Source organism: Notamacropus eugenii, chromosome 1 (genome assembly GCF_028372415.1).
Source record: "Notamacropus eugenii isolate mMacEug1 chromosome 1, mMacEug1.pri_v2, whole genome shotgun sequence".
Taxonomy (NCBI): domain Eukaryota; kingdom Metazoa; phylum Chordata; class Mammalia; order Diprotodontia; family Macropodidae; genus Notamacropus; species Notamacropus eugenii.
This window is the reverse complement of record NC_092872.1, coordinates 172,238,946-172,265,501: the sequence shown is the minus strand read 5'-3', so window position 1 is coordinate 172,265,501 and position 26,556 is coordinate 172,238,946. Positions and strand designations below refer to the sequence as shown.

The 26,556-nt window shown below is 37.5% G+C and overlaps 1 protein-coding gene across 22 annotated transcripts in view; it reads right to left on the bottom strand.

The window, feature by feature from the left end:
* Positions 1-26,556, bottom strand: part of ZFAND6 (zinc finger AN1-type containing 6) — a 108,405-nt gene that overhangs the window by 24,440 nt on the left and 57,409 nt on the right. For 10 of the 22 annotated variants that reach the window (XM_072619037.1, XM_072619106.1, XM_072618971.1 and 7 more), the window contains exon 2: positions 3,743-3,877. The exons of 3 other annotated variants lie outside the window; for them this stretch is intronic. The gene's annotated coding sequence lies outside the window, so the exon portion shown is untranslated. Of the gene's footprint in view, positions 1-3,742; positions 3,878-24,947; positions 25,109-26,556 lie in introns of all 22 variants that reach the window. 9 more of the 22 variants (XM_072618991.1, XM_072619088.1, XM_072618999.1 and 6 more) reach the window with 2 other exon arrangements.

Here is a 26,556-nt window from a genome sequence, read left to right as displayed (position 1 = left end):
CCAAAGAAAGCCTAACATTCCCAAGAAGGAAGTTAGGTAAAAAAGAATATGAAAAGAACTTAAGTCCTTAATTAATATTCTGTTATGCTTAAGAAGAAGCAGGGCAGTGAAGTAGACAGGGAGCTGGCTTTAGATTCTCAAGACTCAGGGGTTCAATTCCTGCCTGACCAATCTGGCACTGCAATGCTGGACAAGTCATTGAATCTCTAAAGTCCTGTAGCTGCTAAGTCCAAGAAGCTGCAGCCACATGTAGTCCACAACACTTCTGAGCGTGGCCCAAACCAGATTAAAATATAACTGAGAAATGTCTAACAAGGTATTTTAAAATACAATACAGAAAATATTAATGTGTGGTTTTCTAAGTCAACATATAGCCTGAAGTATCCATTTCTATGAATTTGACACCACCATTGCTCTAGGCAAAAATGTAGAGGTGTTCTACTTGCTAAATGAGGACATTTCCTCATCTAGCAGTTTCTTATATAAATGAAACCTCAAGTACAATTCCTCTCAGTATCAAAACTCAGAAAAAAAAGATAAGAAAAAGAACAGTGACAGGTAATGGGGTGGGGGGAGGAATCAATACCTCTTCAGTAGGGGAGAGATTAGAACACAGATACAGGTCTCTTTCTGCCACTATCTGTAGGAACATGGCTAAGTCCCTTAACATCTCTGGGCCTTAATTTGCCCAGCCATAAAATAAAGGGATATGATTCACTCGGGTGAATTTTAAAATATATTCTTCTTTCCAAACTCTATGTTTTAAAATTTTTGTATTTATTCTGCTAAGGTGATTTTATGGCTTTACAGAACTCTGAAGAAAATGCTTGTTAAGTTTGTTGCTAACCTAACCTTTTGTATTTCTCAAGTCATGACCATTAAGCTTTTTCCAACTCTGATTTAGGATGATATTAATAAAAGGAAAATTCAAATATCTTCACAAAAAAATGCTTCTAAATTTATAACTTAGGATCACAAATACAGAGTTTGAAGGAAACTTGGAGGTCTCCTTGAGGGCCCAACTCCCTCACTTTACAAAGGAGAAAACCAAGGCCCAGAGAGATGAAGTGTCTTGCTCAAAGTCACAGAGGAAGTAATAGCAGAGATAGGATTCACACCCTCTTCCTGACTCCCTATATGCCATTGCTAGAAACACACTTGACACTAATGAGGTATCAAGGAAAATTTATTGCAGCAGAATTAAGAGGAATTGAACACTTTGGCCAAAGAGGGTCACCAATCTCTTTTCAGGAGGGGGAGGGAGCACTGCATATGGAAGTGAGATGAGTCCATCCTCCAATAGGTCACCATCTTCTCTACAAGCCCATTATGTAACCCCCTCTCAAGTATGATCTCCCCTCCCAAACATGCTCTAACATAGGACCCATGATCAAAAAACAGAGGAATAATTTTATGTGGGGTATGTCTGCTTATGTGCATGAAGTTCATCAAGCAAGCACAGTGAAGAAAAGCCTTCTCTACGTAACTCTAGGTCATTGTTCTTGGCTAGTTCCAGCTAGTTGAAGATTTGCTTCCTTTATCAAAAACTTGTAATTTTCTAAAGGCCACTGTCTGTCTTTTGATTGGTTAAGTCCACCTGCAGTCTGTTGGCTTTCTTATTATCTAACTTATTCTCAATGATTTCATCAATTAACAATAACTCACTGTGTGAACACTTTTGCTGTCTCTCACACCATGTACTTTCAAGAGGAATACAGCAAATACCTTTTAACTATAGCTTTGTCATCTCTAATTTCTACCAATTCTTCCTTGGCATCATCCCAACTTATGTCCATTTTTACTATTACTATACTCTAACACACTATGAACTGATGCCATCACTGGTTTTCCTGCCTTCAGCTTTACCTTGCCTAAATCCATTCTATACATCTTACTTATACAGATAAAATGTCTAAAACATCCATTATCATGTCATTTATTCCCTTGCTCAAAAACCTGCCAAGGAAGCCCAAATGTCAATATAAAGTTTAAATACTCCTTACTCTGGCAATTAAAACTCTTTAATTTGACATCAATCTATCCAATTTTATCTTCCCCTATTCCCCAATGCAAATACTTCAATACCAATCAGGTTGGTTTTATTACTGTTTGCTGAACACCCAAATCTTCATTTCTTAACATAAGCCTCTGCTCAGATTCTTTGGATCCCTTCTTTCTTTTTTTCAAGTGTACAGTTAAAATCCCCATCACCAACCTTCATGAGGCACCTCACTGCATAAGAACACTCTAGTATCCTTCACCCTGAATCCCAGTAGTCACACTAGTGTTTTTGTAGTATCAGGAGAAGGACATAGCCTTCCCCAGCCCCCAGTGGTGAATTTACAATAAAACATCAACAAAAGTTACACAGGATGAGCAGGGATGGATGAGTTGTGATCTGCATCATTGAAGGGTACTTCAAAAATCTATGAAATCATAGCTCCATCTAAAAAAAGTTGTCTATCAGGGCTTCTTAAACTTTTAACTACTCTCAGCCCTTTCGGTGCTTCTAAAATTGTGGGTCCAGAGAGACAATTTCAGACGCTCTACACCACTTACGTGTGGCACCTTATGATGTACCTTGCATGGTTATTTAACTTCTATACGTTTCTATTAAAGTACAAGTTCCTTAAAGGCAAGGACCTTTCTTATCTAGAATTCTATTTCCTTAGCAGATTGCAGAATACCTCCCACAAAGGTGTCTTAATAAATGTTTGCTGAAGAAAAGTGTATAGGTTTTACTGTTCCAATTAGATTATAAGATAGTTGAGAATGAGACTAACTTCCTTTGTATCTCCCAAAGAAATTCCCACCATGCGTGTTCATCTTAAGTATTCCATTAATATTCACTGAATGAAAAACTAAATCAGTGCTAATGTCATATTTGAAAAAAAAGTCCTTTTTTATTTCAATTCCAAAAACATTTAAGTTTTCATCTTATTTATAAGAACAAAAGCCTTTCCTCTTTAGAAAAATTAGTCACAAAGAAAATGAACACATCTTCTTCTGCTCTTAGATAAGATGTCTATCTAAGTAGGAGGGCTACTGACTGCTAGGCAAGCAGTTAGGAATGCTGATTTCACTATTGCTGCTACTGCTACCGCCACTACCACTGCCACTACCACTACTACTATGTGTGTTTTTCCTGGAGAGAATAGAATGGGAAACTATCTTAATTATAAGACTAGAATACCTTGTGGTAAAAATTGATCTCTTCTTTTAACTTGGGATCTAAATTGACTTTTCTATAATATGATCTTCCAGAAAACAAAGGAAAACTGGTAGCAGGCATGTTAGGAAAGCTAAACTAGAAGTTACTTTAAATCTAAAGACTATAATCACACCATTTATTAGGTATATGACTCACTTTTTTTTTCTGATATAAATTACTTGAGTAGCAACTTACTTAACAACTTACTAGTAGTTATGTGCAGTAGCCTCTTGAAGTCAGAAGAGAACAGAGTAATAATGTCTTTTAAAGGAAAATAACCACAGGTGTTTGCCAACAACTCATTTTATATTAAAGTTTCACATGGGACAATGGGGGAAGACAGAGGAAGAAAGAAACAGAGATAGACACAGAGACAGTTATGTTATGGGGAAAAAGAAGGATGGTCCAGGGGGCAAGAAATTATCTATGGAGATCAAAGAAAGGAAAGCCTGCAATAGAATTAGCTAAGAAATACTGCAATGATATATAAAAGTACTTTGCTTTGATAAAGGAGGGAAAGATGTTACTCACTCTGGTGAAAAAGTATAGGGATTTTGGATTGGGAGTACAGGCCTGCTACTGTACTGAGGATGATTTGCAGTTCTCTCTCTCTGTAGCTGTCCCCACTTCCCCTATGTCAGGCTGCCTTTCCCTCTGCAGCTTGGGCTGAAAGACAAAAGGTTTACAACTGGCTGACAAGGATATAAGATTCATGTATCAATTTTTTCCCCCTTAATGATAATCAAGTCATCCCCCAAATCGTAAGCCACAAACATATACAATATATGAGAACATTAAAGCTCATTTTAGTAATTAGGAAAATACTTTCTTTTTCCCTCCCCCACCCTGCTATCAAGTTTGTAGTAAAGACCTCAATGACTAATGCAGCGTAATTGATACCATATTCCACATGTAAGGACACAGAAGCTACCTGTTGCTGAACAGGGTACAAAGAAAAGACAGTACTGAAGAAGGGACACTCACATTACCAGTTTGTTCTCACATGGCCTAGTGCAATTTATCAAGTAATATGGGGAAAACTCAAACATATGACCTATTAGTAGTGAGATTTCTAAAAATCCAAGGCAAATGCACCTGAAATTTAAGAATATTACTTCTTGCTTGATTCGATATTTAAATAGGCCTTAAAGTATGGGCACCTAGGCAGCAAAGTGGAAAAACACCAGATCTGAAGTCAGAAGATTGATACTCCTGAGTTCAAATCTGGCCTCAAACACTTAGTAGTTGGGTGACCCTGGGCAAGTCACTTCTCTCTGTTTGCCTCAGTTTCCTCTCTTGTAAAATGAGCTGGAGAAGGAAATGGTAAACCACTCCAGTATCTTTACCAAGAAAACCCCAAATGGGGTCATGAAGAGATAGACACGACTGAAAAACAACTAAATAATAACATAGGAATACATTTATTATATAAAAGAATAAGACCGAAAAAAATTCCAGTCACTGTGTCACCCAAAAAAAGGATAACTGGATTACCTGTTACCCCTTACACACAGGGTGCCAAGTGCCAAATGGAAATAATTAACAAGCATTTACAAAGCCATTACTAAATAATTGCTGATTACTGATTATGCCTAGCAGGTTAACAATAAAGTCAATTTCTTCTAACAGCAAGGACATAGGTCAGCATTACCTTCAACTTTTAACAATGGCAGTAAGATGTAGTTTTCTCTACAAAGTTACCAATGATCCCTTAGCTGTCAAATCTAATGACCTTTTCTTAATCGCCATAGTTTTTGACCTCTCAGTAGCATTTAACTCTGTAGACTTTCTCCACTATCTCTTCTAGATTTTCAGGACCATATCTCCTGGCTGGTTCTCCTGCCTAATCTGACTGCTTCTTAGTCTCTCTGAGTATACCTTCAACCAGTATATATGTCCCAAGGCTCTGTACTGGGGCTCACTTGCTCTTTTCTCTCTCATTGGTTCCCATGAATTCAAATACCATCTCTATATAGATAATTCCCAGATCTATGTGTCCACTCTTAGTCTTTTTCTTGAGTTCTAATTATCACCAACTTCCTACTGGACCTTTCCAACTGTATGTCCAGTAGGCTTCTAAGACTCAGCAACTCCAAAACAGCAATCTTTTCCCAGAAATCGCCCCTTCCTCTATTTCCAAATTTCCCTGTTACTGTTGAGGGTACTAACACTCTTTTGGTCACTAAGGTGTACAACTAAGGTGTCATTCTCAGCTTTCCACTTTCATATATCCAATTAATTTGCACTATTTTGTTGTTACTACTTATCACAATACCTCTAGTATAAACCCTCTTATCTCACTTCGTAATTAGTCCAGGCCTTTAACACCTCTCACCCGAACTACTGCAACGGATTTCTAATTAACTTCCCTGCCTTAAGTCTCTCCCCACTCCAATTCATCCTCCACACAGCTTCTCAAATGCTTTTCCTGAAACATAAATCTATTTATCTCACCCCTCTATATAATAAACCACAGTGTTTCTCCATTACCTCCAGATCAAATATAAAAGTATAATTTTTAAACTTTTATACTTCATTATTAATAAACAAAAGATCATTTCCATATACATCAGAACACAATTGTATTATTATGAAATCGTGACTCTCCATTTTAAACTACATACTTTTCAAAAAGTACAAAATTACACACTACTTTCCAAACTATACTAGCTATATTATCTTCTGAATTTCTTTCTATTTTCTTGTGTTCATTCCTGAAAATGTTTCAATTTTTTGTTATCATGACAATTACCCTCTCCCTCCAATTAAAACCTAAAAGGAAAAAAGGGAAAACATTGTAATAAACTGTCATAGTGAAGCAAAAGAAAGCCACATATGCACCATGTCCATACATGTATCTCCTTCTGTACCTGGAGTACATAATTTTTCTGTCAGGAAGTGGATAACAAGATTAATCCTAAACCCTCTGGAGACATGGTCCTCGCTACGAGTGACAAGATTCCTAGGTCTTTAAAGTTGTTCTCCTTGACAATACTTTGTTTTTGTATAAATTGTTCTCCTCATTCAGCTCTCTTTACTATGCATCAGTTAAAAATTACTCAAGTTTCTCTAAACTGTTTGACAGCAAAATAATATTTCATGGCATTCCCAAAAATTGTTTAACCACTTCCCAACTGATTTCCCCTTAGACTCTAGGTTTTTTAGCTACTGCTCTCCTCCCACCCTGCCTTTTCCATTTAATGCTTTGAGATCACAAAGTTTGTTTTGTTTGTGACAATTTCCCCCTCCTGATCTTCCTCTTTTAAACTCTGTTTCCTATCACCACTTGTTTTCCTGTGGAAATTCATAGTGTCAGTGTCCCAAAAGTTTAGTGCACTTTCAAGCTTAATTAACATGATCGGTATACCCCAATACTACGATGTAGATCTTCTCTTTTTTCTTGGTGACCTCATGAGTTCCCAAGGTGTCAATGATGATTTATATAACCAGAAGGCTTCCAGATTTATATATCCAGCTCTAGTCTCTCTCCTAAGATCCAGTCCTGCAGTACAAACTGCCTATTAGACTTTTAAAACCAAATGGCCTATCATCAACTCAAACTAAACATGGCACAAATAAATTCTACCAAATTATTCCACCTGCCCAACTCCTCAAATCCACCTATCTTCTTAACTATTTTTGTCAGATACCACCATCCTTTCAATCATTCAAGATTTTAAACCTCACAGCATTTCCCGACTCCTCACCCCTCTCCTTTCAATATCCACTCAGCAGCAAAATCTTCCTGTTTCTACTTCTATAACCCTAGCAACACCTCTCCACTGGCCTCCTGCAATAGCTTACGTCTTCGTTTCCCGCCTCAGGTCTTTCTTCTCTAATTCAGCTTTCATAGCTACAAAGATGATTTTTCTGAAACATAGGTCAGACAATGTTGCTCCTCTACTCTGATTCCAGTAGCTCCCTCTCTGATACAAACTCTGTTTAACACTTAAAACCCTTCAAAATCAGACAAAATCTACCTTTCCAGCCTGATGATGCAGCATTTCCATTCCAGTACTCTATAACACACCCAAATGGCCTTTGTGTTCTTCACATAAAACACTTCATTATCTCCAATTTCTATGCCTTTTCAGGCTGTTCCTGAGCCTGGAATGCTGCTTTAAACCCTAGGTTTCAAGATTCAACTCAAGGAATACTGTTTCCTCGAATCATGCCTGACATGCCAAGCTCCTGCCCATTCCAATGAAAAAAATCCTAATGTTTTCTCTCCTTAATGATCTTGCATTGATTCTATACTTAGTCATGTATATATTATTTGTCCCAACAGAATGCAAGCTCCCCAAGTATAGTTTACATTTTTGTAATTTGTCTTCCCAGAACCCAGTACAGTGGCTAACACATACAGAATTCATAAATGTTTGTCAATTGATTGGGGAACGACAAAGACAAAAATGAAAAGTTATCTGCCCTCAAAAACTTAAGAGTGTACTGGGGAAAGCAACATATACATAGAGCTTTGAATACAAGTATATGCAAAATGTATACCAGGTAACTTTTTGAGGAGGGGCACTAATGTATTCTCTCCAACACCTCACTTATACACACCCATATGCTAGGTCCCTTCATCTAGACCTCTTATCACTACATGGGGACAACCCATGTCATCTGTTTATCTACTATCCTTTCCTCTTGCTATCCCAAAAGAACACTTTTTTTCTAGTCATACTTCTCTTTCACGATACCTTTAAAATTCACACCTCACATGAAATTTGGTAAAATTCTATAGCCTATAGTCATTATTTTATTTTCAAGCCATATGGCATCATGGGAAAAACAATGGTATAAAGCTGAGTTTTTGTTTCATAAAAGAAGTCTTGAGGTCTTTTAAATTGTTACATGATTCCCCAATTTCAACCTAGCCTATTTTATTCTTTCCTGGAACAAGCATATTATTCATTTGAGGTGTGTGTCCAAGATATATACATTAACAGATCAGCTCTGTAAGACTTCCATCCAAATGCATATCATGCTCTGAATTTTTAATCCATTTGTGTGAAAATTTTCTTATAGTCTATTCATCTCTTTGAGCCATAGGATTTTCAGCTATGAAATGAGAATAAACACATGCTACCTAACTCAGAGTATTATAATTAAGGTGTTTCATAGACTTTAAAATTACATCCAACCGCGGCTGATGTTGTTAGGAAAAATTCCTCAAAGGCTGAGGTACCAAACTCCAGATTACGTTGAAAATATATAAAAGAAGTGTTTGTGTCCAACTTTTTGTGCAAAGTCTTCAGCAAAGCCTGAAGTCTTGGATTGTCATATACAGGTCATGATGACTATAAATAAATTCTGGAAAGCAGCAGGCTTGAGAGCACAATGGAATGCAAAGAGTATTATATTTGGAACTAGTCCTTCATCTGAACCCGAGGCTTGTCACCAACTACTGTAACTTTGGACAAATCATTTTACCTTTCTAACACCAGTTTCTTCACTTGTAAAATAGGGATAATAATACTTACACTACTATCTAATTCATAACATCATGTTGAGGATGAAATGAGAAAGCAAAGCATTCTGTAAATGTAAACTAGTACCACTACTACAAAAGATCCTTTTGACTGGAAATGTTTAGAGAACAGATAGAAGAGAACTAAAGCAGAATACCCAAGTAGAATAACTGTTTTTTGGTGAGATGAAGACAGCCAGTCAAAAGCAAGGGAGCCAGAGAAATACTTTAATGAATTCACATTTGTGCCTCTGTGAAAACTTGTAACCATTAGTCCAGTCCACTGTTAACCAGTGACGGACAGGTCTGTTATATAATATGGCTAACAAAGGTGACAATCACAGGACGTAGATTTACAGTAACAGGTGCTGCAAGGGCACTGCAATCTCAAATTTAAAAAAATTTTAACAAGTATGCAAACTACAAAGACAGTTGGCTATGTAACAGTAATTCCCATCCATGCAGCCAACAATTACTGTTAGTAGACATTCTTGAATAAGGCTTTCTACTTAGGGAGCAGGGGGAAAAAAGCTTTACTGACTGACAACATAAGGAATGGTTTCCAACATGCTCCATTCAGATTAATGCTGTAAGCCTTCAAAATGGCACGCAAGTAATTCCATGTAAAATTCAATTGTAAAGTTACAAAAGAACTTCCTTTTCTATTTTGCCAGTTTGCCTAAAGGAATTGAAGAAAACTGGGGGCTCTTTTTTTAAATTCAAGGAAATAACAATCAATTTCTAATAAGGTTAAAAATATCAGGGTTATTATTTGAGCACAGTTCCTCCTATGTTGTATGGCAAATTTTATTAAGCACCTTGATATTTAAATAATGTATACCACTGAATCCATCAATTATGACTTTGGAAGTACTTTTCAGCATAAAAAGTATGTAGCTGTAGAATACAGAAAACTAATGATATGATGTTCCTTCCAGGAACCTATGCTATATAGGAAAGCTTTTTAGAGTCCCTTTAATAAGTGGATCCTAAAAAATATTCAACAGGAAACACATGCCAACCTAAAATCCAAAACTATTTTACATCTGGTTCTACAGACACAGAATTTGACCAAAGCAGGCTACCCCAATGCACCTTTGTCTCCAAAGATATGCGAAGGATGGTTTATAGCAAGTTCTCCTCAAAATATCTCAAATATAACAACATTTTTCTCTTCTAACCCCCAAATCCCTTCGTACTCCCTATTTCTGTCAAAGGCACCATCATGTGTTCAGTCATGCTGGTTAATTTTAAATCATCTTCCATTCTTAACCTTTCCTTCCACCCATCCTTCTGCCCCATCCAATCAGTTTTAAAGTTGTCGATTCTGTATCTCCAGTAGCTGTCCTTTTTCCTCTACTCACATGGCCCAACCAAGTTCAAGCTTTTTAACAAAACTCTTTTAAAGAGTTTCCTAATTTATCTACCCAACCCATCTTGTGAACGAGTTTTCCAAAGTCTTTCAAAAAAGCCTGGTTTACAGGAGAGCAATTTGGAAGTATGCTCAAAGGGCTACAAAAATGGTGCACATCCTCTGACCTAGCAATGTCATTTTTAGGACTGTATCCCAAAGAGATCATAGAAATGGGAAAGGGTACCACATGTACAAAAATATTTATAGCAGCTCTTTCTGTGGTGGCCCAGAACTGGAAATCAAAGGGATGCCAATCAGTTGGAGAATGGCTGAACAAGTTGTAGTATATGAATGCAAAGGAATACTATTATGCTATAAGAAATTATGACCAGGAAGACTCCCAAGAGGCCTGGAAGGACCTATATGAACTGATGCTGAGTGAAAGGAGTAGAACCAGGACAACTTTGTACACAGCAACAACCACAGTTTGCGAGGAATTCTTCTGGTAGACTTAGCCCTTCTTCACAGCAATGCAAGGACCTAAAAAATGTCCAGTGGACTTGAGGCAAAATGCCTTACACATCCAGAGAAAGAACTATGGAATTGGATCACAGAATGAAGCAGACTATTTTCTCTTGTGTTATGTTTTGTTTTCATGGTTTCTCCCCTTCATTGTAATTCTTCTATGCAACATGACTAAGGTGAAAATTTATTTAATAGGAACTTATGTGTAGAACCTATATAAGATTGCACACTGTCTTGGGGAGGGAGGGGGAAAAATCTAAGATATATAGAAGTGACTGTAGAAAACTGAAAACAAATTAATTAATTAAAAAATAAAGAACTAAATAGAAAAAAAAAGAAGCCTGGTTTACAATGACACTTTTCTACTCAAAAACCTTTTGTATATGAAGTAGGAATAAAAATCAGATATTCTCCTTACTGGTTCTTGGATAAAATACAAATTCCACAGGCTGGCTCATCACAATCTCACTCCTATATAACTTTATCACCTTATTTCTTATTACTTCATTCACTTTATATTCTAGCCAAATTGAATGGTTAGCTTTTCCATCTCCCACCTGCATAGATTTTCACTAACTTTCTGCCTATCAGATATGATACTCATCATCTCCTCTCAGAATTCTTTTCTGATACCCATCTCATCCTTTCCTCTCACTTCTTTGTTCAATTATCATGCACAGTACTATTTGTGTACTTGTTATGTCCCTCCATTCCTTAAGGTCAGGGATCATAATCTATTTGTGTATATTAGCAGTGTCTGATAAAACACATTGACCTAACAGTAAGTGCTCAATAAATGTCTGGCAAATTGAATTTTTCAAAACCAACAAATTCAATTACTTTCTTGATCAAAAAAGTCATCTGAATTCAATATTCCTCATAAAGGCACTACTAGCAGAATAGATAAGACTTCTACAAATTGATGCAAAGTAGAATAAATAGAACCAGGAAGACTACTGACATAAGAACAGCAATGTAAACAGTCTAGAATAAAAAACAAAATTGGAACCGAATGCTGCAAAATCTTGATCCCAAAGAAGAAATGTGAAAAGACATCCCCTTCAAAGCTTCTTTACAAAGGTGGAGACTACGGATGTGGAACACTGTATTTAACTTCAAATATTCCAATCAATGGTTGGTTTTGCTGAATTTATCTTCCCCTTCCCTTTTTTGTCCATTTTTTCTTACAAGGCTCTCTGGGAAGATGTGGAAGGAGTGATATAATGGGAAATGATTATACAAAAACATAAGATACAATAAAATGTGTTAAAACAAAATGAAAAAATTATTAATTGTTGTATCTCCCATTACCTCTTTCTAAAGTTTCACCTTCCCCAACTCGTTCTTGATATTCCAATCAGCCCAATACCACAAAGCTGAGAATGGAGGCCAATTACTCAAGTTTGGGAGCCAAGTGAAAAAAGTGGCACTATCCTCCTCAAGCTGAAGTTTACTTCACCCCTGGACATCACACACTCTGCTCTTGTAGGCCCTTCCTCAAGATTGTCTAGTTCCTCCCAGATCTTCCTCATTAAGGAAAGCACCCAGACCAGCAATGGAATTTCATTCCTTCCCCAGGTTCCACCCCTGACTCTTCTCCCCACAACCCTACCACCTGAGTTTTTAAGCTTCCTTTTATGTATTATCTTTCTTCATTAGAATATAAACTCCTTGAGTGCAGAGATAGTCTTTCTACTTATATCCATATTCCTGCACAGTTCTTGGCACATAATAAGTGCTTAACAGAAGGTTGTGATTGACTATCAGGTCTATTTTAGTGTGGTAAATAGGTAGCTCAGAGAGGAGACTTATTGAATCACACATCCCAACCTCCAAGAAAACCAAGTAAAAGGGTAAGGAGCTGGGCATGGAGAGAGTAAAGACATTATAAAAATTTAAGATTAGAACATTTTTGAGATTTGATTGTGGGGAGGGGACACAAAACTACTCTGAGCCATCTTTCAAGATTTCTAGAGACTAGACAATAAGGCATCTTCTAGCCCACTCCTATTACTGTCAAGATGGTAAAAATAAATAAATAAATAAATAAACAAACAACTTCCAATACCTCTCCTGTCTTGTGGCATTCATCCAAATAGATACAGACAGAAGTTAACTGTCCTAGAGTACAAAAAACCCAGGGAGGATTAAAAAGGGGCTATACCCTTTATTGCTCAATAGCCTTCACAAACTACAAAACAAAGGGATGGCCACGTAACCGAGTAGAAGTACAGACAGGAGGCAGAACATGCCAGAATAACCTTTACCACCACCTTTACCATCTCCTCTCAGACCCAGATGGGGACAACTCATAACTGAATGCAAGAGAATTTGAAGGAAAAGAAACTTCTTGTCAAAGTCCTTGGCATTGTAAAGATGGTTCGACACCAGCTCAAAAACTGATATGCTTTTATCTGTGGAAATGACACTAAAGAACAGCCATTTCCATCTATTTTGACACTGCACTCTAAGAATCTTTCACTTGATTGGCAGCTGAAGCTTTCTATGTATTGTATCCTCCATTAAAATTTGAGGTCCGTGAGAATAGGGGCCTTCTGACTTTTCTATTTCTATGCTTAGCACTTAATGCACATAAGTGCTAAGCAGAATAAATTTAATCAGAATACTTCGCCTCACATCAAACTGAGACGAATAATACTGAGAGAATCAATAGGAAGCTAGCTAGGTGGCAAGTGGATAGAGCATCAGGCCTGGAGTCAGAAAAATCTGAGTTTAAATCTCAGACGCTCATACTGTTTGACCATGGGCAAGTCATTCAACCTCCGTTTGCCTCAGTTTCCTTAACTATAAAAATAGAGATGTAAGAATATCGTGGGGATCAAATGAGATAATATTTATAAAGCACTTAGCACAGTGCCTGGCACATAGTAAGTACTACATAAATGCTAATTATTATTATTATTCTTGATCAAGGTTTTAATGAAAGTAAAGGAAAGAGCTGTAACAGGAAATGTGGAAAAACTTCAGAGGAAAAGATAAGACTTGGGTGGGGTACTTGAATAAGAAAATTTTAAAGACAGTGTGAGAGTCACCTAAAGTTATTAATAGGTTCTTGGAAAAGAAAAAGAACTCAGTAATGTAAAACTGGGGGCACAGAACTTGAGCACTGCTACTTCCTCTGCAAGAAGAAAAAAGAGACCCAATGATAGAGAAGAATCCTATAGCCTAATCATTGTGCTAGAAAAGGAGATCCATTGGGGGGGTGGGGGGGGTGAAGAGTTGATCTTTTCCCCATCCCTTTTTAAAGTTAGTTCACACTGAAGAAAACCACAAGAGCCCAGAAGAGGCTGCACAGGATAGACCCAGAGTTATATTAGGCATGTCATTTTTTTATTTTAGCAGCAGAAGTGTAGAAGATATTCTTGATTCTATACAACTATCTATGCGCATGACTATTCTCTACCACACTATTGACTGAAACTGTCTTTGCTTCAAAAGCTTTTTCATTTCTTCCCTAGATGACTGAAGCACTTGCTTTTTCTCCTCTAAGCTTATCTTACTATTATTTCTGGAAACTTCAGCATATGTGATGGTGTAACCACAGGATCCTTTCACCATCCCCTACTTCACAGACATCTAAGCCAGACAGTAACTTAATCATACCCTCAAAATTCATCATTATGACTTATCATCCTCCTTGGATCTCTGAAATTTGGTGCTCCTTCTTTTCTATCACAACCATGCTGCCTGTTCTTGTTCTCCTTCTCTTTCCCTTCCCTCCTGGCCTTTTCCTGACCAAACTTCTCCTTCTCTCTCATGTACTTGTATATGGATTATCTACCTGGGGTGTAGGGTGTGTTCAGGGAGGACCAGTACCTCTGGTTGTGATGGCTGCCAAGCCATTTCAGGGCTGCTTTCCATCTCTGGAGTCTACCTGTTCCACCCAACTCTCACCTATGACTCCAAGAAGCTGTGGGATGCACAGCAGCCACACCCTGGTAAACCATTTCAGCAGACAAGCTAAACCAGGCTGAAGGTGACTAAGGGGTCTCAAACCCACTGGTGAGTTAGGGGGGTGTCTACCCCAAGCATGTGAAGACTGCCTGATGGAATGGGCAGATGAGAACAATTTATTCCAACAACCATGAAAGCAACTGAAGCAGGTGCTATGGAGTGCTTAGAATTTGGTTAGACATCATAGATGCCAAGGTCATCCACCGGATCTTGAGCCATCATCAGTCATCTTGATTCTGTCCTGTCACTGGACTGTAATGACTATAGAGGAGTGAGGCTGTTGATTTCATGCAACTCTGCCTCACTTATATTCAATTTACGCTCAAAGACATCACCCATACCATTTTACTATTATACCTATCTCTATGCTATTATACTTATCACAAAGCCCTGTGGCAACAGGCAACTGATGAAGCAGTAGGTGCAGATAAAATGGGAGCTGTAGTTACAACAGAGGGCCCCCAAGCCATAGGGTCGTTTCTCACTGGAAGGAGCAGTGGGATTCGGCAGGCCCTGGGTTTCTAAGCAGCCTTTTAAGGATCACATTGCTCACTTCCTGGTGTGAGGAAGGGAGGTAGAAAAGGTGCCCTAAAAATTGTCAGCTTGGGGGGAGGAAACAAGATGGTGGAGTAACAGGACAGACCTGTTCTAGCTCTACCCCCATAAAAGAAATGTAAAAAATGACTCTAAACAAATTCTAGAGCAGCAGAAGTCACAAAACAACAGTGAAGGAGATTTCCAGGCCAAGACAGACTGGAAGGCCAACAGGAAGGGTCTATCCCACCAGGCTTAGAATGGGGTGCAGCCCAGCCTTGACCTCAGAACAGCATAGACAGGACTGGAGCAGGCTTCAAGGTGTGAAATCACAAGTGGTAGCTGTGGTTCCCATATTTCCCTGCCCAAAACCCCCAAAGACAGCTTCAAAGGTCAGTAAGAAACCTCTTTCACCTGAGTGAAAGAGGAGTGACTTCAGGCCCCAGTCCCAACCTGTAGACCACTGCAGCAGCATACACTATTGGAGCCCTCAGCCTAAATAACCCTGGAGGAATCGATCTCCTGATCTAGGTCTCAGTTCTGAGTGGCAAGTCCTTGAGTGAAGAAGAGCACTGACATGGTGGATCTGGTGGAAGCTCTGCAGAGGGAATCCTATTCACAGATCCTGGACAGAAAGGAGTACGTGTGGTTCCTCACACACCAGAGCACAGGCCAGGAGAGGAGGAAACTCCTCTCCCTTGATTGTGTCACCTAGGAGGAATTGAAAACTTACAGGTCCCTAGAGTATACCCTCCACTTGACAAAGGACTCAAAAGTCAAGTAACTGGCTGGGAAAATGCCCAAAAAAGGGGGAAAAAATGAAGGTTACTTTCTTGGTGAACAGGTATTTTCTTCCATTCTTATGGATGAGGAAGAACAAAGCATACCTTCAGAGGAAGACATCCAAGTCAAGGCTTTTGCATCCAAAACCTCTAAAAAAAAAATGCAATGGTCTCAGGCCATGGAAGAGCTCAAAAAGAATTTTGAAAATCAAGTAAGAAAGGTGGAGGAAAAATTGGGAGGAGAAATGAGAGTGATACAAAAAAATCATGAAAAGTGAGTCAACAGCGTGCTAAAGGAGACAAAAAAAAAATGCTTTTTTTCTCCAGAAAATAACACCTTTAAAAATAGACTTAAATGGCAAAAGAGGTCCAAAGAGCCAATGAGAATAATGCTTTACAAACAGAATGGGCCAAATGGAAAAGAAGGTTCAAAAGCTCACTGAAGAAAATAGTTCTTTGAAAACTGGAAAGGAGAAGATAGAAGCTAATGACTTTATGAGAAACCAAGAAATGACAAAACAAAACCAAAAGAATGAAAAAATAGAAGACAATGTGAAATACCTCACTGGAAAAACAATTGACCTGGAAAATAGATCCAGGACAGATAATTTAAAAATTATTAGTCTACCTGAAAACAATGATCAAAAAAAAAAGGGGGGAGGGGCCCCTAAACATCATCTTCCAAGAAATCATCAAGGAAAACTGCCCTGATGTTCTAGAATCAGAAGGTAAAAAAGAAACAGAAAGCATTCACCAATCACCTCCTGAAAGAGATCCCCAAAGGAAAACTTCTAAGAATATTGTAGCCAAATTCCACAGTTCGCAGGTCAAGGAGAAAATATTACAAGCAGCCAGAAATAAACAATTATTGTGGAAATACAATCAGGATACAATAGGATTTAGCAGATTCTGTACTAACGGATCAAAGGGCTTAGAATATGATATTCCAGAGATGAAAGGAGATAGGATTAAAACCAAGAATCATCTACCCAGCAAAACTGAGTATAATACTTCAGGGGAAAAAAATGGAATTTCAATGAAATAGAGGACTTCCAAGCATTTTTGTTGAAAAGACCAGAGCTAAACAGAAAATCTGACTTTCAAATACAAGAATCAAGAGAAATATGAAAAGGTAAACAGGAAGGAGAAGCCTTAAGGAAGTCAGTAAAGTTGAACTGTTTACATTCCTACATGGAAAGATGTTATTTGTAACTCATGAGACTTTTTTCAGTATTAGGATGGTTAGAGGGAATACACACACACATACACACACACACACGGCATAGACTGAGCTGAATATGAAGGAAGATAAATTTTTTTCTAGAGTGGAATGTACTAAGAGTAAGAGAAAGGGAGAGGTAGAATATAGCAAATCATCTCACATATAAGAACTTTTACAATGGAGGGGAAGAGGGGGAAGATGAAAGTTAATAATAGGGACAGCAAATTGGGGAAAGGGATAATCAGAAACAAACACTATTGTGGGAGGACAGGTCAAGGGAGATAATGGAATAAATGGAGGGCAGGATAGGATAGAGGGAAATGTGGTTAGTCTTTTACAATGTAACTATTATGGAAGTACTCTGCACTGTTACATATGTATGACCTACACTGAATTGCTTGTTTTCTCAATGAGGGTGGGTGGGGAGGGAGGAAGCGAGAGAATATGGAACTCAAAGCTTTAATAATGAATGTTATAAATTCTTTTAGCATATAACTGGAAATTAAGATATACAGGCAATGGAGTATAGAAATCTATTTTGCCCTACAGGAAAATAGAGAAGGGGGATGGAAAAATGGTAAATAACAGAACGGAGGACAGATTGAAGGAAGGGGTGCATGCTACCCCGGAGTTGGGGGTGGGGAGAGATGGGGAAAAAATTTTGAATTCCAATTCTCGTGGAAGTGAATGTTAAGAACTGAAAATAAATTATGTATGTTTGTATCTTTTTAAAAATTGTCTGCTTACCCAACCCTGGCCTGATTACCACAACAGGTGGGAATCTCACTCTGTGGTTCAAACAAAAAAAACGTACAAAAACGTCTGCAAAGATGATTCCACTCACCATTGGCACATGGAACATGCGCACACTTATAGACAACACAAAATCCAGTAGACCTGAAAGATGAAGAGTTCCTGTTGTAAGAGAACTCAACAGGTATCACATCCAAATAGCAGCCCTGCGCGAAACAAAGCTGGCAAATGAAGACCAGCTTACTTAAGTCATTTTTCTGGAGTTGTCGCAGTGAAGGAGGTCACCGCAGAGCTGGCACAGGTTTTGCAATTAAAGCTAACCTAGTGAACAAACTGGTATACCTGCCAAAAGGAATGAGAGGCTCATGACAATGTGATCGCCACTTGCAGGAAAACGTCATGCCACCATCATCAGCGCCTATGCTCCCACATGACAAACCCTGATTAGGTCAAAGTAAAATTTTATGAAGTCTGTATCATCAATCTCCTTCAACAAAAGTGCCACCCCCAAGGCAAAATGACTACCACAAGAATTAATGTCAACAAATTAGAGCTCTTCTCTGAGTGTGAACAGTTTATTGCTAACTTGGAGGGAAAGTTAAGCCAACACACAGATGGCAACGGTGGAGCATAAAAGGAGTGGGCAACTTTCAGAGATGTGGTGTACAGTACTGCATTTGCCCAAATAGGTCAGAAAACTCACAAACACCAAGACTGGTTTGATGAAAATGATGAGGAAATTCAGAAACTGCTAAATGAAAAACGGGAACTCCACAGGATTTTCCAGCAGGATGGTTAATCCATCACTAAGAAGGTAGCATTTAATTCCATCAAAAGTAAAGTACAAGCAAAGTTTAGAGAGATGCAGGATTCCTGACTCAGTAAGAAGGCAGATGAAATACAGTTTTAAGCTGACAGTAACAGTCCAAACCGATTTTATGATTCTGTGAAAGCTATTTATGAATTGAGAACCTATGGTGCATCACAACTACTCAGTGCTGATGGAGCCACATTGATTAGTGATAAGGATATGATCCTAGAGAGATGGGCTAAACATTTCTATAGTGTTCTCCAAAGACCATCATCAATCAGCGTTGAGGCCAATTTACCTCAGACTGAAGTTAATCCCTCTTTAGCTGAACCTCCAACTGAAGAAGAGGTTTTGAATGTCATTAGGCTCCTTTCATGTAGCAAATTACCTGGTGCTGATTCTACTCCATCTGAGATTTACAAGGTAGGGGAGACCACTGCTCATACAAAAGCTGATTGAAATTTTCCAGGTTATATGGCAAAAGGAGGTTATCCCCCAGGAGTCCAGGTATGCCTCCACTGTCCATCTCTATAAAGGTAAAGGAAATAGAATGTCTTGTGACAATCATATGGGGGGAGGAGGGTCTCTCTTTGTCATTGCTGGCAAGATTCTTGCCAGAGTCCTCCTTAATAAGCTGATCCTTCACCTGGAAGTTGGTCATCTACTAGAGAGCTAGTGTGGCTTCAGAAAGGACTGAAGAACAGTCAATATGGTATTTGCTGCCCAACAACATCAGGAGCAGAACAGAGGTCTGTACACAACATCTGTAGATCTGAACAAGACCTCCGACACTGTTAAGTCATGAGGACTTATGGAAAATTATGTCAAAATTTGATTGCCCAGCAAAGTTCATCAGCATTGTATATCAATTTCATGATGGCACGTTTGCCTGGGTTTTGTGCCTTCGCAGACACCAGAGTGAAACAAGGTTGTGTGCTTGCTCTCATGCTTTTCAAAATGATTTTTCAGCCATGTTGTCAAATGCTTTCAATGAGGATGAACATAGCTTCACGGTCAGCTATCACAGTGATGGTAAATTCTTCAATTTGAAAAGGCTACAAGCCAAGACCAAAGTGGAAGGAGTGTTGGTGTATGATTTTCTGTTTGCAGATGATTGTGCACTCAATGCAGCCTCTGAACCTGAGATGCAACAAAGTATGGATCAGTTCTCTGCTGCTTGTGCTCATTTTGGCCTAACAATTAACACCAAGAAAACACAGGTGCTTCATCAGCCACCACCACACCATCCATATGCTGAACCACTGGTTGCCAGCAAATGGAGAAGCTTTGAATGCTGTGGATAAGTTCACTTACCTTGGTAGTGTACTTTCCAGGGATGTACACACTGATAATGAGGTAGACACATGCACTGCCAGACTAGCTCTTGGGAGGCTCCAAAGGAAAGCATGGGAGAGATTAGACTGACTACCACACTGAAGGTCTACAGAGCTGTTGTGCTGACCTCATTTCTGTATCCCTGTGAAACATGGAAAGTCTACCATACCAGTGCCATGCCAGGAAACTGAATAGCTTCCATTTGAACTGTTTTAGGAAGATTCTGAAGATCACCTGGCAGGATAAGGTACCAAGCACTGAGGTCCTTACTTGAACTAAACTGCCAAGCATTCAAACTAGGCTTCAGAGAGTGCATCTCCAATGAACTGGCCACATTGTTCAAATGCAAAACATATGCTTGCCAAAAAGACTATTTTATGGAGAATTCACACAGGGCAGGCAATCACATGGCAGTCAGAAGAAGCAATACAAGGATACTCTCAAGGTCTCCCTCAAGAACTTTGGAATTGATTGTGTGACATGGGAGACACTGGTATGGGATCACTCATTATGGTGTGCCAGCATCAGAGAAGGTGCTATACCCTATGAGCAAAGCAGAACTGAAACAGCTCAAAGGAAACTTGCGATGCACAAATTTAGAGTATCCACCCCAAATATTCACATGGACTACTTGTGCCCAATCTGTGGTAGAGCATTCTGAGCTCGTATAAGTCTAATCAGCCACAGCTGGACACATTGAAACCTGACTTTATCATAGTGATACCATTTTGGTACTCTTAGAGAATGATGGACAACAACCAACCAATCAATCTACCTTCAAAGAGATTTTTCACTCTTTTTTACTTTATCCATTTTATTGGCCCTCTCACAATTACAATGGATTCTCTTCACACTCCAAGGTCAACTAACTATCTCAATCTCTAGTACTTTGGACTGTCTTGTCACACAGTCCTTCCTCAACCCCTGACTTTGCATGGAGTCATTCTATCAAATCCTCAGTCTTACCAACATGCTTTCTCCCATTCTGCTCTTAAAGAAGTGGTCAATTACCCATTAAATTTGGCTCTTGCCAAGAAACAGCATTTCTCATATATGCACATATATGTACTTAATTGTTTTGGAGCTCCCAACACAAAACACAGCAATCTAAGAATGACACTAAATTCCTTAAATGCCCAATGTCCTCACTTTCTATTAAGTGTCCTTATTCCCTAGTTTCTAGAAAAGACTGAGGCCATCCACAAAATAAGTTCCCTCATAATTCCCACCCCCTTTTTCAGCTCAACACCTTATTTGTTCCTCTAGGCCCTAGGAAGAGATTTATCTGCTAGTTTATAAAACTAATCACTAACCTACACTTGAGAAATGTTCCCATCTTCTTCAGGAGATGTACAAAACAAACCTCATTATTCAATTCAGATACCCTCCCACAAAAAACTAAGTGTCCATTATGTGCACTGCTCAGTGCTCTCCCTTAAACAAGTGTCTCTTTACAAACACATTAAAATCTCTACAATGATCTCACCAGCCTTCCAGGTTAGAAATCTTGGCATCACTTCTGATTCTTTTTCTTTCACTAAGGTCTATTCATTTTTCTCTTCACCCTTTCTTCTTTGTAACTACAACTAGCAACCTAATATACAATCCCTCTTCACTTCATAGAGATTACAGCAATACACTTAGTAGGTCTCTCCTCCCTCCTTCATCCTGCAATCCATTCTACATACCTCTGCCCTAAACATTCTACATTCTAAAGCTATTTTCATCACTTCCTGCTCAAAGAATTATGTCCTTATTGTCAATTATACTAAAACTCAATTTCTATGCCTAGTTTTTAATGCTCTTCCTAATTATGGCCCAACTTTATTTTCTATAATAAAATCTAAAAGTGTAATATCTTAATATAAACCTTTCTGTTCATTCAGGTCACTCTGCTCCTTTAACATAATCATGTTCATTCCTGCCTCCAAGTCTTGGTTCCCACTGCTGCTATAGCCTCCTTCCTCCAGAATGATCTTTTTTTTTTCCCACCTTCTAGTTACCCACTGAGTTCTCTTCTCTCTGAATCGCTATCGCATGTTTCACAAGTCTACAACTTGTTTCCCCAGTTAGATTATAAAATTCTAAGGGGTAAGACCATATTTTGTAGTTCCTCATATTTTTCTTATCACATAGAATACTGATAGAAACTTGTTATATGTTCAACAAATATTTAATTATTTTAAACCTATATTTCTAAGATTCTGAAACAAACTCCAAAGTTCAGACATTCAAAGGGCCAAATATCTTTAGCATCACTGTATGAAACTAACTTTGTGGGCTCTAATTCCTCTCCTAAGCATACTAATATCTGATGTTTGCTCAAAAATATTACCATCTGTGCATATCATACATACAACATTTTACTATGTTTAATGATTACGCTAATGTTCTCCTTCTGTTATTTTCTATTTACCCTGCATATAATTTGAATTTTACATATTATATATGTATTTATGTATTGGGTTCATATTTGTCTCCCCTATTAGACTGTAATCTTCTTGAGGGCACGGGTTGTCTTTTACCTCTTTTTGTACCCCTAGTGTTTAGCACATTGCCTGACACATCATAGGTACTTAATAAATATTTAAAGAATTGAATTACCATAATCTTAACAAGCAGTATCATTTAGATCACCAATAGTGTTTTCCTCAATACATATAAAGACTGGTTTGAAACTGTCATCATTTGCAGGGCTATTTTCAATCTGTCTGTTGACTTTCCTGCTCAATGTCTTTCCTTGGAAATAGATACTGGACTTTTAAAGTGTACTGTTTCTAGCTAGTGGAACATAATGGAATTATATTCAAGAGAAAAGATTTCTCCAAATGTATACATAACAAACATATACATGACCTTGGTTCTTATTTTTGTGTCACTAATTATAACTGGGTCATAAAAGATTTAGGATCCCCAACACTTCCATCTACCTTACCTTACCCAACAACAACAACAAAAAATTCCAGCTAATTTAAAACCCAGATATATACCCTCGAACTTCTTATTTTCACGTCAAAGGGAATACTAAATTGACACTCTTTTCATACATTTACTTAAAAAAGATTCTTTTTCTGTCTCTTAAACATGTGAAGGATACATCTAAATTATCTATGTCATTATAGAATTTCAGAGTTGGAAAGGTCTTAAGGCTTTAGTCTAACTCCTTTAGTTTACAGATAGGGGAAAATGAGAAGTAAATTTCTCAATAGCTAGTTTATGGGATCAGAACCTGACTCTCATTTTCCAGCCTAGTACAGTTTTCATTGGATACTTTTCTGTCATGAAGTTCAAATTTAGCTGATAAAGGAAAAAAATAAACCCACTAGACCTGCTGATACGGAAAACTAATTGAATAATTACACAACATATACTGTATAGTTTATTCTTTCTTTTTTTCTTGGTCTGGTTTCTTCTGCAACTTGGCTAATATGAAAATGTTTGCATGATTACACACATACAACCTATGTCAAATTTCTTGACTTCTTAAGGAGGGGGACAGGGAAAAAATCTGGAACTTAAAATTTTAAAACAAAAATGAAAGCTAAAAATTTTATTTGCATGTAATTGAGAAAAATAAAATTAAAATCAAATGCAAAGAAAGTGGACTACATACAGGTCAATAAGAAACTTGAAAAACTAGAGGAAATAGTGATACAAAAGTGCTTTCTATGCCCTTTCAAATTTTAGCACTAGAACTCAGATCCACATTTATTTGTAGAATTAACATTACTTGAGCCAACTTCTTGAAAGAGGCATACCTGCCAGATTCATATAGGATCCAGCAAATACAAGAACATGAAGGTTTGTGACCATTTGTTTTTGATATTCATTAGTTAAAAAACAAAGGGCTAAACTATAGCAGAAGAGAGGAGATAAGTTTCAAGGTACAGATTTACTGTATGTTAGGAATTGCTAAACAATTGACTCCTTTCCCTTGAATATTCTGAAAATATGACATCATTTTATATGTCCTTAAAAGGAATCATAACAGCACTAGACTTGGATACCTTCATTGCAGTCTTGACACTGCCAAGCAATTACTTAACTTCGCTGATTAAGTGCAACGAGATTTCATTATTTTTAAGATATAGCATTTTATGTTTTAAAACAATGCCTTCTGAACAATATCCTATGAAATGCCATATTTCTCTTGGACACAAAGAGGCTCTCACAGACAAATCTGTGAAGCAAGGACCGAGTAGAAATAGCAGAGCTCTACAAATTGATTCTTAGATAGGGCTATCATTTTGCTTTTCAAGAGAAAGGCGATTATAAAACATACTTTAAGAACAAGCATCCTAATAGTTTATAGACATAATTCCAACTGTATTTAAGACACAACTACTTTAATATAATCAATGGTTCTTTAACTAAAGATTTATTACTGCTGAGTTTAAAATACCACAATCAATTAAGTATACAAAGGTTAGGCATAACTTTTGGTAAAATGTCTTTTCAGAATATTGTTCCAAATTAGAATTTGACCTATTATTTCCCCAAATTCTGTTTTTCACTGTCATGTATGAGTATATACATGTAAACATTTTTTTTAAGATATAAACTACACAAAATACATACACACTATATTTTAAATCAGTAAATTTTGCTTGGAGCATAATTTAAATAAAAAATTTATCACATATCTCTAAGTATGATGTAGGTTATTTTTTATAAGAGGTAGAATCCCTATGATTTAGAATAACTTCGGTATAAAAGAAACACTTCCATTTAGTTATGAGTCTTAATGCTCATAGAAATACTTATGCCAAGAATTTTCTACTACTCTTTAAAACTATCACTACCCACTTCACCATCAACAGCCTGCAATGGCAGGGTAGTGAGGGAACAGAGGGAAGAAAAAAGCCTTTTAAAATATTTATTCATGTTGATTTAACTATAGCCTCACAGAAACAAACAAAAATTATTCACTACGTCCAATTAAGCAAGCTTACAGGCTTAAGGCTCTACTCACACAGTTGAAGTTGATGAACAAACAGCTGTCCTGTATCTTGAGACAGACATTAGTTTCCTGACTTCCCTATCCTCATAAGCAGCTACTTAAAGTTTGAGTTTTGTGCAAGAAAACATTTTAAAGCCTTCAGTGTTTTATTGCAGCAGACTTCAGTTTCATTCCTGTAACACATTTAATATGAAAGAATTGAAATAGTTAAAATCCATTATGAACATTCTAAAAAAAACTTCCAAAATTTTAAAGGAACAGTTTCATTACTTTTTATATTTATTTAAAAATGATTTTTTGTGAGCATAGTAAAAAAAAAAAATACAAAAAAACCCCAAAACATTCTAACAGAAGATTTCTTAAGTTGGTTAATAAAATTTATGGGTAGGTTAGGTTTAAAAAAGTCCCATAAAAAATATTCTCTTATTCTATCTGGTACAATCAGGAGCAAGGACTATCTTTTGAAAACTATTTGTCAACTTTCTCCCTCCATAACTGCTCCTACCCTCCCTGTACTCCCAGCCCCCAGCTCTGGGTGAATATTAAAATAAGCACATCAGCTCTCTTATTTTCTTAAAGGACATTCATTTGAGTTAACATAGACAGGCCCTGACTTTTGTAAGACCTCAACATCCAAGCAAGTACTAGACCTAGAATCAAAAATCCCAAGTTCTCCATCACAGGGATACCTGAAGTTCCCATTCCACTTACCCTTGCTGGAGTGTGTACATTTGCACACTGTGGATAGGAAAAGAATCAATTTTCTACCCTTGGGGGTGAGGGGATAAGAGGGACAGTGGTCAGAGATATGCTATATTAGGCTTGGAATACATTTCCCTTAACAATTCATGCTATAAAATGGCAGATTTTATAAGGTATATTGTAAGTTAAATAGTCTTGGGGGTAGGAGGAGGGTTGCCTTGGGATTCTAACCATTTCATTTATGTAGTTTCTACAAGTAAAAATGGGCTCTGAATTTCAAACACCTAACTTCATACTGCACATACTGCAAATCTGACAAGTGCCCTACAATAACAAGCTAACATCCCCATTTCTACTTTTCTTTCTTTATGCCTGTTATTTTGGTATTATAATATCTGTCTTTAACAGCATATATTAAAGAAACACATAGTCTTCAATTCATTCTGCTCTTCCCCACTCTTCAAGGAAACTTCCCAATATTCTTATCTTGGGGGTGGGGGTGAAGAAATGAAGGGGAGCCAGGAGTTTATATACCAAGAACAAAAGATTTAAATATTGAAAGTAAAATAGAGTTTTAAATCATAGTAGCAAGAAAAAGACAATTATTTTGGCACCATCACTAAATCTTACAATAGTTTTATTTATTTAAACAGTAGATACTATTGTTAGATATATACTTGGTCAGTTAGATCTACCAGCTGAGGTCAAGATGTTCTGATTTGTTTTTCTTTTCATATTATTCTCAAATGGTATAAAGTTGTATTCTCATCTCTCAATCAAAATTCCATGAATGACAAATTCGCAGATTGTCAAAACTAGAAGGGATTCAGAGGTCTAGTACAGGGTCTTCATTTTTAGAGATGAGAAAACTGAGATCCAAGGAAGTTAAATGATTTGTCCAATGTCACATAGGTAACTA